We start from the raw sequence: 13,408 nt of genomic DNA on the forward strand, positions 1-13,408 counted from the left end.
GGGACAGTGTTTACCTGTATAGCTTACCTACCTAGATGTGAGGGAGGGGCAGTGTTTACCTGTATAGCTTACCTACCTAGATGTGAGGGAGGGCAGTGTTTACCTGTATAGCTTACCTACCTAGATGTGAGGGAGGGGCAGTGTTTACCTGTATAGCTTACCTACCTAGATGTGAGGGAGGGGCAGTGTTTACCTGTATAGCTTACCTACCTAGATGTGAGGGAGGGGCAGTGTTTACCTGTATAGCTTACCTACCTAGATGTGAGGGAGGGGCAGTGTTTACCTGTATAGCTTACCTACCTAGATGTGAGGGAGGGGCAGTGTTTACCTGTATAGCTTACCTACCTAGATGTGAGGGAGGGACAGTGTTTACCTGTATAGCTTACCTACCTAGATGTGAGGGAGGGCAGTGTTTACCTGTATAGCTTACCTACCTAGATGTGAGGGAGGGGCAGTGTTTACCTGTATAGCTTACCTACCTAGATGTGAGGGAGGGGCAGTGTTTACCTGTATAGCTTACCTAGATGTGAGGGAGGGGCAGTGTTTACCTGTATAGCTTACCTACCTAGATGTGAGGGAGGGGCAGTGTTTACCTGTATAGCTTACCTACCTAGATGTGAGGGAGGGGCAGTGTTTACCTGTATAGCTTACCTACCTAGATGTGAGGGAGGGGCAGTGTTTACCTGTATAGCTTACCTACCTAGATGTGATGGAGGGCAGTGTTTACCTGTATAGCTTACCTATCTAGATGTGAGGGAGGGGCAGTGTTTACCTGTATAGCTTACCTACCTAGATGTGAGGGAGGGGCAGTGTTTACCTGTATAGCTTACCTACCTAGATGTGAGGGAGGGGCAGTGTTTACCTGTATAGCTTACCTACCTAGATGTGAGGGAGGGGCAGTGTTTACCTGTATAGCTTACCTACCTAGATGTGAGGGAGGGGCAGTGTTTACCTGTATAGCTTACCTACCTAGATGTGAGGGAGGGGCAGTGTTTACCTGTATAGCTTACCTACCTAGATGTGAGGGAGAGGCAGTGTTTACCTGTATAGCTTACCTACCTAGATGTGAGGAAGGGGCAGTGTTTACCTGTATAGCTTACCTACCTAGATGTGAGGGAGGGGCAGTGTTTACCTGTATAGCTTACCTACCTAGATGTGAGGGAGGGCAGTGTTTACCTGTATAGCTTACCTACCTAGATGTGAGGGAGGGGCAGTGTTTACCTGTATAGCTTACCTACCTAGATGTGAGGGAGGGGCAGTGTTTACCTGTATAGCTTACCTACCTAGATGTGAGGGAGGGGCAGTGTTTACCTGTATAGCTTACCTACCTAGATGTGAGGAGGGGCAGTGTTTACCTGTATAGCTTACCTACCTAGATGTGAGGGAGGGGCAGTGTTTACCTGTATAGCTTACCTACCTAGATGTGAGGGAGGGGCAGTGTTTACCTGTATAGCTTACCTACCTAGATGTGAGGGAGGGCAGTGTTTACCTGTATAGCTTACCTACCTAGATGTGAGGGAGGGGCAGTGTTTACCTGTATAGCTTACCTACCTAGATGTGAGGGAGGGGCAGTGTTTACCTGTATAGCTTACCTACCTAGATGTGAGGGAGGGGCAGTGTTTACCTGTATAGCTTACCTACCTAGATGTGAGGGAGGGCAGTGTTTACCTTTATAGCTTTACCTAGATGTGAGGAGGGGCAGTGTTTACCTGTATATACCTACCATGATGTGAGGGAGGGGCAGTGTTTACCTGTATAGCTTACCTACCTAGATGTGAGGGAGGGGCAGTGTTTACCTGTATAGCTTACCTACCTAGATGTGAGGGAGGGGCAGTGTTTACCTGTATAGCTTACCTAGATGTGAGCAGTGTTTACCTGTACTTACCTATAGATGTGAGGGAGGGGCAGTGTTTACCTGTATAGCTTACCTACCTAGATGTGAGGGAGGGGCAGTGTTTACCTGTATAGCTTACCTACCTAGATGTGAGGGAGGGGCAGTGTTTACCTGTATAGCTTACCTACCTAGATGTGAGGGAGGGGCAGTGTTTACCTGTATAGCTTACCTACCTAGATGTGAGGGAGGGGCAGTGTTTACCTGTATAGCTTACCTACCTAGATGTGAGGGAGGGGCAGTGTTTACCTGTATAGCTTACCTACCTAGATGTGAGGGAGGGGCAGTGTTTACCTGTATAGCTTATAATTACCTAGATGTGAGGGCGGGCTGTGTTTACCTGTATAGCTTACCTAGATGTGAGGGAGGGGCAGTGTTTACCTGTATAGCTTACCTACCTAGATGTGAGGGAGGGGCAGTGTTTACCTGTATAGCTTACCTCCCTATATGTGAGGGAGTGGCAGTGTTTACCTGTATAGCTTACCTACCTAGATGTGAGGGAGGGGCAGTGTTTACCTGTATAGCTTTAATTACCTAGATGTAGGGGGGGTGTGTTTACCTGTATAGCTTACCTTACCTAGATGTGAGGGAGGGGCAGTGTTTACCTGTATAGCTTACCTACTAGATGTGAGGGAGGGGCAGTGTTTACCTGTATAGCTTACCTACCTAGATGTGAGGGAGGGGCAGTGTTTACCTGTATAGCTTACCTACCTAGATGTGAGGGAGGGGCAGTGTTTACCTGTATAGCTTACCTAGTTGATGTTTACCTGTATAGCTTATAAGGGAGGGCAGTGTTTACCTGTATAGCTTACCTACCTAGATGTGAGGGAGGGGCAGTGTTTACCTGTATAGCTTACCTAGATGTGAGGGAGGGCAGTGTTTACCTGTATACCTACCTAGATGTGAGGGAGGGGCAGTGTTTACCTGTATAGCTTACCTACCTAGATGTGAGGGAGGGGCAGTGTTTACCTGTATAGCTTACCTACCTAGATGTGAGGGAGGGGCAGTGTTTACCTGTATAGCTTACCTACCTAGATGTGAGGGAGGGGCAGTGTTTACCTGTATAGCTTATACCTACCTATATAGATGTGAGGGAGGGGTACAGTGTTTACCTGTATAGCTTACCTACCTAGATGTGAGGGAGGGGCAGTGTTTACCTGTATAGCTTACCTACCTAGATGTGAGGGAGGGGCAGTGTTTACCTGTATAGCTTACCTACCTAGATGTGAGGGAGGGGCAGTGTTTACCTGTATAGCTTACCTACCTAGATGTGAGGGAGGGGCAGTGTTTACCTGTATAGCTTACCTAGATGTGAGGGAGGGGCAGTGTTTACCTGTATAGCTTACCTAGATAGATGTGAGGGACATTGTTTACCTGTATAGCTTACCTAGATGTGAGGGAGGGGCAGTGTTTACCTGTATAACTTACCTAGATGTGAGGGAGGGGCAGTTTTTACCTGTTTAGCTTACCTACCTAAATGTGAGGGAGGGGCAGTGGTTACCTGTATAGCTTACCTACCTAGATGTGAGAGAGTGGCAGTGTTTATCTGTATAGCTTACCTAGATGTGAGGGAGGGGCAGTGTTTACCTGTATAGCTTACCTAGATGTAGTGGAGAAGCGTTGGAGTTGTTAGGGCTGTTTCAGTGACCTACAGGACAGAATGCGTAGTCCCAACATCCAGACCAATGAATAGATCCAGGCTCAACTGCCAAAACTGCCAACAAATACACACAGTGTTAGATAGCTGACCACTGGCTATAGCACTGCTGGTCAGCTGACCTGCTAGGCATATCACTGTTATTAATATCAGCTTTATCTTTATTAGAATTTGGTGATAGAAGTATCATGAATGTCCACAAATTATAGCTGACAGCTAAGTACCATATTCGACCCAATAAGCGCCCATGTCCCTATAAGCGCCCTCCCCCTTATGGGGCCCCGATTCCCCTCCCCCTTTTGAGGCCTCAATTTCAATTGCCCAGACATAAATCAAAGTGCCAAGGCAACTCATAGATGCTGTGAATGTAGGACTCAAACAAAGGAATAATAGTAGTGATTTAAAGGATTTACCTCTATTTCCCCTATTGGGCCCCGCCCCTCCCGCCCCCGGGGGGTTAGAGCCAAAATTTATACAAGTTCTGTTCCCCTTCCCCCAAGGACATTTGTGGCCAAATTTGGTTACAATTCATGTAGAACTCTATGACTAGTAGCGATTTAAAGGTTTTACCTCTATTTCCCCTATTGGGCCCCGCCCCTTCTGCCCCTGGGGGACCAGATCCAAAATTTATACAAGTTCTGTTCCCCTTTCCCCAAGGATTTTTGTGGCCAAATTTGGTTACATTCTATTCAGAACTCTATGACTAGTAGCGATTTAAAGGATTTACCTCTATTTTCCCTATTGGGCCCCACCCCTCCTGCCCCCGGGGAACCAGAGCCAAAATTGATACAAGTTCTGTTCCCCTTCCCCCAAGGATGTTTGTCGCTAATTTTGGTTACACTCCATGCAGAACTCTAGGACAAGTAGCGATTTAAAGGATTTACCTCTATTTCCCCTATTGGGCACTGCCTCTCCTGCCCCTGGGGGGGTCAGAGCCAAAATTTATACAAGTTCTGTTCCCCTTCCCCCAAGGATGTTTGTCGCTAATTTTGGTTACACTCCATGCAGAACTCTAGGACAAGTAGCGATTTAAAGGATTTACCTCTATTTCCCCTATTGGGCACTGCCTCTCCTGCCCCTGGGGGGGTCAGAGCCAAAATTTATACAAGTTCTGTTCCCCCTTCCCCAAGGATGTTTGTGGCCAAATTTGGTTACAATCCATGCAGAACTCTAGGACAAGTAGCGATTTATAGGATTTACCTCTATTTCCCCTATTGGGCCCGCCCCTCCTGCCCCCGGGGGGTCAGAGCCAAAATTTATACAAGTTCTGTTCCCCTTCCCCCAAGGATGTTTGTGGCCAAATTTGGTTACAATCCATGGAGAACTCTTTGACTAGTAGCGATTTAAAGGAAATGTTGACGGACAGACGGACGCCGACGGACGACGGACGCCGCGCCATGACATAAGCTCACTGGCCCATTGGTCCAGGTGAGATAAAAACATACACAATCCAAAATCCACCGGAAGTCTGCCGTGGAGGAAGACATCAAAGGCGTTGTTCGTGATATCTGGGACCATACATGACGTGTATAGGTACATACATAAATCATTGAGTCCCAACTGAACACTTAAAACATACCGTCTATGGTGCACATGTATTGACAAATTCAATGTTTGTGTTTTTTAATATATACTGAGGTTGGTTTTATTCATACTATCAAGAAATATGTAAAATGAACAAAACAGCATTAAATTTTCATTGCGGAGTGTTTTTTTATTACTTATATGTGCACAGGCTCTCCGAGCGTACCTAAGAATGCTGTTTCACAGCATTAAAAAATGTGCTTAAACACACGTCTCTATATACGTCAGATTGTTAATCTATTAGTGTTGGGTTCTTACAGCCTGAAATCATTTTATATAAGAAACCGAATTATTGTCAAAATACCCGATGTAAGGTAAAGAGTAAACCAGAAGAAATTGAATGATGATGTAAATGTTCGCGGTTTCATAGATTCGGCGCTAACTTACAGCGACAGTTTTCTGTATGTAAACATGAGTCAGGTTTCACAGACTTTTCAGACATTATCCGAGCAATTTCGTTAGTAACGGTAAATATTTGCATTGTCAGCTCTTGGCAAAACCACTTGTATATCTTCATACATACCTTCAATGTTGTTATTACAAACAAAAACGGACGTGTTATATCCAGTCTTTATCGACTATTGGTATCCACAGGCACAGATATTTGTAACTTTGCAAATCAGCAAACGCAAGGTCAAGACCTATCCTGTTTCAGCCAATCAAAATCGCCAAAATCCGAATTATTTTTCGTATCGATGCCATTAAAGGTGATGAGCTACATTGGAAAAACTAATTCGATTAAACCTATGATACTTTATGTTTTTATACCATTCAAACTTATTCTTCATGATAATATATGTTGATACAGTAAAGAAATTGCCGTAATCCTTTTGGTTTTTGTTTTTATTTTTTTTAAATATTCAGAAATTACGCTGGAGAATATCACGCCACGGTTGATAGCATTTATAACCCAAACGCAATCAATTCAATGCGAAATCAGTTAGTATCGATAATGCGTGGTGGAGGTGATTTCGTGTACGCCGTCCCCGATACCGTACCCGATCCCCGTACCAGGAATTATGTTTATTACATATTACTCGACAATAAAATAAGCTACGATAATAATTGTGGTACGGTTAGATATAGTTCATTATAACAATAAATGTGAATACTTAATTATAAGACATTTAAATAAAATAACTATTAGATTATAACTATAAATTTTAAATAAGCACGTTATACCAAAATGTAAATAAAAATGGACTCTGATTAGAACCACGTCCTCGTCGTTGTATACATGTAAAGTTCTACATACAACTGTATATAAGTATACTAGCTGGTTACAATTATGTATATTTAAACATAAAGTAGAAATCTTTTCATAACAAATTCTGCCTTTTTATTGACATGTCCACTGGCGCGGGCCTCGCCGATCTCACTTGTTTAACCGAGCCCGCGCCCGCGCTAAGGGCAGACAACTCTATTGACCTTATACACTATTAAAGCTAGCTACATATGCGTACATATTCGTGTATTGCCAAACAGTAACAATATTAAACCGTTTCATTGCTTATTTGAAGTTGTTGTAATTTATAACCACATTTTAAAATATGAATTACATATATATGCATATGTATTAAATCAAATACTATTACCAATTATGTATATATATATATATCTTTTATTCATGTGTCAATATTTTCATGAAAACAGTCAGATGGCCTCGAAAACGTAATTATTGAAAAGTCAGAAGAAAACACATTTAAAGGTAATGACGATTTGGAATTCGATAAAGATTGTATGTGACAGCATCTAGTTTCTTGCATTTCGAATAGGGTTTTTACTAAATTTCCAAGGAAGAAGTTGACTAGGCATAGGAAAAAGAAAGTTGTTAAGGCCCTTACATGTGATATCTTTATCGATTGTGAGTCAGATGGGTGTCACATTTCTAATGTTTTTGATGATATGGTAACCTGCGATGCTGGCTGTAACCGATGGTTTCATAAAAGATGTGTTTGTGACAAGTCAGGTTTCAATTTTTAAAGGGATAGTTTTATTTGGAATCGTGATAAGTTCTCCTGAGTTTTACGAACATCCAGCTAAAAAAAACCACAAAAAGAAGCTACATGTTAGCAATTACAAATGAAATCTTAGCTATTCAATAAATAATAAATACATATTTGGAACAGTTAAATAGGAAATTAAAAATATATAATTATTAAATTTGAATAGTTTTTTGTTTTGTTTTTGGTTTTTAAGGCATTTCTGCATATAATAAATTAAATAAAGTTAATGGTTTGTAAAATACATGTAAGTATATCGTTATAGAAGTTACTGTAGTTAAAGAATATGTTCATAAGTATAAATAATCTAAAATAATAATAATAAAATATATGGGCTCTTTGTAGAACTGCGTCTACGAGTTGTCTGCCCTTAGCGCGGGCGCGGGCTCGGGTAAACAAATAATATCGGCGAGGCCCGCGCTGTAGACATGGCTAATAAAAAGGCAGAATTTGTTATGAAAAGATTTGTACTTTATGTTGAAATATACATATTTGTAATCAGCTGGGTTTACTTGATGTTTAAATGAAAACAATTATTACAATAAAAGCTTACTTTTGAAATAATCTGCATAAAACCTTGAAACTCAACGCTTGAGCGCGGGGTAAACAAATGACACTTGACAAACTGAAATCGTCGATTTTACAAAGTTTCGAGTCATCTCATGTAACGTAACTTACACAGAATGATAAAATATAACTCAAAGAATATATGTACAAGAAAGTGTTTTAATGTAGAATGTCGTTTAAGAGAAAAACGAAAATAACCAAAGCTCCGTCGCGGGTCCCCGGCGCGGGCGCGGCACGGGATACAAGATTTAGCCACCACCGAGTTAGCTCCCGTGGTACGGGTTCGGGGATATTGAGACTGCTTGTACGCCATCGCCGTGATACATGATAAAGGCAAGATTTTGCATATGTATCAACTGAAATCTTTAAAATTCCTTTGCAATATCAATCATATATGCATAATTGATTACAATAATACAACAAATATTATGAAAAGCCTTTAAATAGCTAGTATGCATCAAAATTAATGAAATTTCACGGTTGGTTGCGGCGTACAAGAAATCACCTCTTGAAAAACGAATATTTGCAATTATGAGAAAAAGAAAGAAAATTGTGCGTTGATATTTGACACAGTGATGTAAAATTGGATTCCAAATCTAACCGTACCACAATTATTATCGTAGCTTGTTTTATTGTCGAGTAATATGTAATAAACATAATTCCTGGTACGGGGGATCGGGTACGGTATCGGGGACGGCGTACACGAAATCACCTCCACCATAATGCGTGAAATCGTAAACTTTTCGGGGTTTTGGTCAGGAAGTGTCACAGGAGAGAAGGAAAATCTTCGCATTCTTTGTCAACGCTACTATATTATTGCCAAAGTTTGTTGTCATTTATATTAGATGTTAATTCTTATCAGCGGCTCACAACAACGTGGATGTAAGGCACAAAAGCTTTTGATTTGATCTGTCAATCTCCCGCATCTGAGTCAGAAGGTGCTGACTCTGACTCTGACTGTGCTTTATTTACTCTGTCAGACTGTTATAACTTATGAATCATGCTGATCAAATAAACGCAGCTTTATACTTCACATAAAGAACAAAGTATCGAATAGGTAAGTTACTGCCAACTGTGTAAATTGTTCATTTTCAAAATGAATTATATTTATTCAATTCAAACTATTTGTACCAGAAATATTTATAAAAATATTGGCATTACAATATTAAACATGTGTAGCGGGATTGGACTGGGTCGATCATCGGTGACCAGGAAGCTCAGTTGGCAGTGCACTTGGATAGTGTTCGGAGGGTCCCAGCTTCGAATCCCGGTCTGGCCGCTACATTCCTCTCCTGTTACAGAATTGGCGCCCAACTAAATAACTCACGGTGGTGGTGTTTGGAAGGGTCTTGTATGTCTTCTAGGGTGAAGACTTCAAGAAAGGAGGGAGGAGTGTAGCGGGATTGGACTGGGTCGATCATTGGTGACCATGCAGGTAGCTAGCTCAGCCGGTAGAGCACTCGGCTAGTGTTCGGAGGGTCCCGGGTTCGAATCCCTGTCTGGCCGCTACATTTTCTCCTCTCCTAGCGCCTGTTACACATGATAAAACATTGTGTAGGCTTATAGCTATATGATGAGAACTTCTGAATCTCTCAGATTGAACACAAGCTTGCATGTATATGGGTAACAGTTACCCATTTGAGTAACAGTAATCAATAAGTTACCCAAATGAGGAATTCTGTGTAAGAAAAATGCTTGAAGTTATTGTAAACTTTTTATCAAAAAGGGCGTAATAATTTTGACATGGCGCCAATACTAACATAACTAAGTACACTATTAATCAAAATGGGAAAAACTTCATTGTCTCAATTTTGGTAAAAGTCACAAACTAAACCACCTCCATTGTACTTCAGAATTTTCCTGATGGCTGTACATGTACACTGTAGTCAATGGAGAGCACCTAAATTGTCATCTTACAGCAAAGTTAGACAAGAGAATTTGATATTTCACCCACAGAAACATAGATTCTTAGATCAGTTGTAAAGCATTCTAAAAATTATGACGCTCTTTTTTGATGATAATTTTTAAAGCAACATTATGTGTTTTCTTTTCACAGAATTCCTCAATTGGGCAACTTATTGATTACTGCAAATAGGTAACTGTCACTCAAATGGGTAACTGTTACTCATATGCAGGGTTGTGCCCAACCTGATAAAGGTAACAGTCCTGCATTTGAGAAACATGCAGTAATTAAACCATTTGACCCGAATCATAGAAGTCTCGGCACTTGGATGGTCACCTTGGCACTTTGATATTCGGCACTTGGCAATCTTGGCACTTTTATTTTCAGCATTTGGAATGTTCGGCACTTTTGAAGAGAATTCGGCACTTAGTTTTTGAAATATTATTTAGTCTATCAATATACGAGAATATATCAACTTTCCTTCCTATAATTTTCTCCGAATTTATGAGGGGAATAACTCTTTGTTTGTGTGCAGATGCACAGCAGTGACGACCGATGAAAGTTGTTAAAAAGTTGTGATATTTCAGTCATGATACAATAATTATAATTAATTAAAATGTTTCAATACATTATTGACACTTAACTGATATTTAAAGCGAATAGTCGGGCAAAGAAGGGCTAAAATCGGTAAAATGGTGTTAATATATCCAGTATAATTTCTTATGAAATAGAAAAATAAAATCTCCCATCAAAATCGCTCTGTATGCGAAGAAATTAATATTTATTATGGGAATCCTTATGCGTCCTCCTGACCGGCTATCAGTGCAGTTCAACCTTAACGCATGTGCAACATCCACCACTCTCCGTAGTAAACAAAACATGGCTACCGTAGTTTTGAACCAAAAGGTTTCCGCCAAAACAACCAACTGACTCACCTAAAATGCGAAAGGAAAGGCAATGGAGCAGCGACAATCCCAACAAATGACTCGGTAAACATTACGACGCATGGAGAGTGTTAATACAACTTGTTATAGTGAAGAGAACAGTTCAAACGAGCACGCGGCTCCGGACCGCTACTGTACGTACCTAGGCCTACTACCCGGTACTCCCTGCTCAGCTGATAGTGAGTGAGTCTTCGTATTTTGATCATTATGTAAATAGTCCCTAGCAGTATTTTTTCATGAATGAGTGGTCACATATGGTCACATGTTTCATACCTGTTCCCCAATCGCGTAAAACGTAACCCTGGGGTAAATAGCGGTTCTTTCGTGGGGCCTCTTTAGGGGTAATGAATGCCCTGTATATTTATAAAATGTACCGTTGTAATGCATGTACAGTTAGAATGTAACCGCTAGTGCATTATCAAGCTAAGATTTGTTTCAATTAATCTATAATATTATGCTACCGGTCAATTCATACAGTTCTGATGTATATATTTATAGATTTTTAATTTGTAAATTATTGTTCTGTATATGTTCTGGTAGTGTTATACACATACATTGTATGTAGGATTTACATTGTAGGTTAATTGGTAAAATTGTATTGTATATGTTCTGATATACACATATACATATGTACATGTAGGTTTTAGCCTGTTCTTTAGATATATTTGGAGGACACATACAGTATTATTTCTGGTCATAATGATAAATATTATAGTGTTTGAATATTTATTACAACTGTACCTGGTTCATGTGTATATGACAAACTTTACAGAGTTGAAATGTACTGCAGCCATGTATCATTTATAATTATTCTGAATTTTTGTTGGAACTATAGATAATGAATTTTGTATCTTTTTTGAAACAATATTTGATTCTATCAAATGCATCAGTGACACATTCACAACTTATAAAATGTTTTCTCTAAAATAAAAAAAAACCTGTAGAATGAACCTACATTTATATATATTTGAAATTCATCATTTCAATTTTTGTCATATTCAACAGATATAAAATTTTTTTTTTTTTTTTTCAGGCACCATGCATGTATAGTGACATGAATACAGAAAGTTCATCCCTTGGACCTGTATACAAGTGTATGTATACATATACATACAATTAGCATCATATGAAGACTGAAGAATGTTGATTTGAGTGCTCTTGAAAGTAAACTTTACCAATATGGACCTAGAAGATCATGAACAGAACATTTAAACAGTATTAATTTATTAAATGTTCCTTTCAACTGTAATCATTAAATAAAATTATGATGCAATACTTTTTCATTGTTTAACTTTGTAGAAATATTTGTTTATATTAGTCCTCTAGATCCAGTGATTATAATTCTTGCATCCATATGCCTGCCCATTTGTTTGTCAGGGCTTGTGAGATAGCTTTTCAATTACTTTTAAAATATAAGGATTTTTTTTACATATAGCAATATAGATACCATTGTCTTAGGATTTCTAAATTCTTTTTTACAAGAGAGTAGACTCAACATATAAATAAAACCATAAAACTAGCAAGTTATCTGAAATGTTACAAATCTTTTTGTCTGAACCAAATTTCACATTTATTGTCTATGTGTAACTTGTACATAGACCATTTATGTATTAATACTGTAGTAACAGTGATTACAAACACATAGACTAAAATGTAGTATGTAGTACTATGTACATCTGTCTTTGATTTGAGTTCTAAACAAAAAAGTGGTACCTATTGGGAAGTTGTGACTTGGGCGGGGGATGAAATACAGAAGAAATAGCTACACATGGAAAAAAGAAAGATATACAGTACCATATGGATTCAAAGTTGCTCCAAAATCAATGAGACTAAACAAATATGCAATGACCAGATCAATGATAAAGCACCCTTCCACTTCCAGTTATCTGTAGCTATTTCTTCTATATTATTTCAACCCCCCACCAAAGTTACAACTTCCCAACCTCATTATTATTCTGTCTTTTAGCCTCCCACCCCCCCCCCCCCCCACCCCCCCACCCCCCAACACACACATACCTGATTGATTGTCATGTTATTTCAGGTTCCTATTCAGGTATTATTCCTAAAAACCAAAAAGGGTATACACACTTGTGTACTCTCAAAGGAGGGGAACCACTTCATTCAAAAATGGAATTTACAATTTCATCTTAATTTTGAAATTTTCAATTTAATTATTAATTACTGGACTATTAAAACAGTATAGAACCCCTCGGCTACAGAAAAAGTACTGTGGTACACATTTCTCTTAATTATTACTTTTCTTCCAACTCAATCATCTTTTTCTCCAGAGCACAAAAAAGAACAGGAAACAACAGAAAAGGAAAGTAACATACATGTAGGCCTATATGTTTTCTGGAAATATATATGATGTGTTAATTCTCACAGCATAGGCCTACATGAATGTGAAGAATTAAATATTATCAATGTTTGAGAGAATTTCCTAGTTGTAATTCTATAGCAGCTACATGGAATGTACGTTTACATATATACATTGTACAATACATATACATCATAAAAGTTTCTTTCCTTCCAGCTGGACATTCATGTCATCTCTCTCCAGAACTCAAATATTGTTTACAAAAAAAGCCAGAGACATAGATAATTTAATTAAATCTCTGCAAAAAACTACACGAATAATTGCACACATATATTGTACTTGTAGAATATCCATGTATGAGCTAATTTATTTTCACATCTTTGACAGCTACATGCATGGACGTTGTATGGAACGTTTTCGTGTGGTTTTAAATGGGAAATTATGTTACGATTATTTGTATTTAACCTTCATGATTCGGTTGATGTAAAATACGACGAATGCGATGCTGCAATAATTGCCCCTTGCCGGGGCCCCATCTCTGC

The 13,408-nt window shown here is 39.3% G+C and overlaps 2 protein-coding genes across 3 annotated transcripts in view; one reads left to right on the forward strand and one right to left on the reverse strand.

Annotated features, from left to right (window-relative positions):
* The window catches only part of LOC138324474 (protein FAM13A-like), a 223,752-nt gene extending 217,966 nt beyond the window's left edge, over positions 1-5,786 (reverse strand). The window contains 2 exon segments of the mRNA XM_069269538.1: positions 3,492-3,605; positions 5,656-5,786. The gene's annotated coding sequence lies outside the window, so the exon portion shown is untranslated.
* A 2,648-nt stretch (positions 5,787-8,434) lies between these two features.
* Positions 8,435-13,408, forward strand: part of LOC138324136 (STAM-binding protein-like) — a 29,561-nt gene continuing 24,587 nt past the window's right edge. Inside the window, exons 1-2 of one of the 2 annotated variants that reach the window (XM_069269217.1) lie at positions 8,435-8,759; positions 9,759-9,797. The gene's annotated coding sequence lies outside the window, so the exon portion shown is untranslated. The remainder of the gene's footprint in view (positions 8,760-9,758; positions 9,798-13,408) is intronic. The other variant, XM_069269216.1, reaches the window with a different exon arrangement.

The sequence above is a fragment of the Argopecten irradians genome, chromosome 5 (genome assembly GCF_041381155.1).
Source record: "Argopecten irradians isolate NY chromosome 5, Ai_NY, whole genome shotgun sequence".
NCBI classification, from domain to species: Eukaryota; Metazoa; Mollusca; class Bivalvia; order Pectinida; family Pectinidae; genus Argopecten; species Argopecten irradians.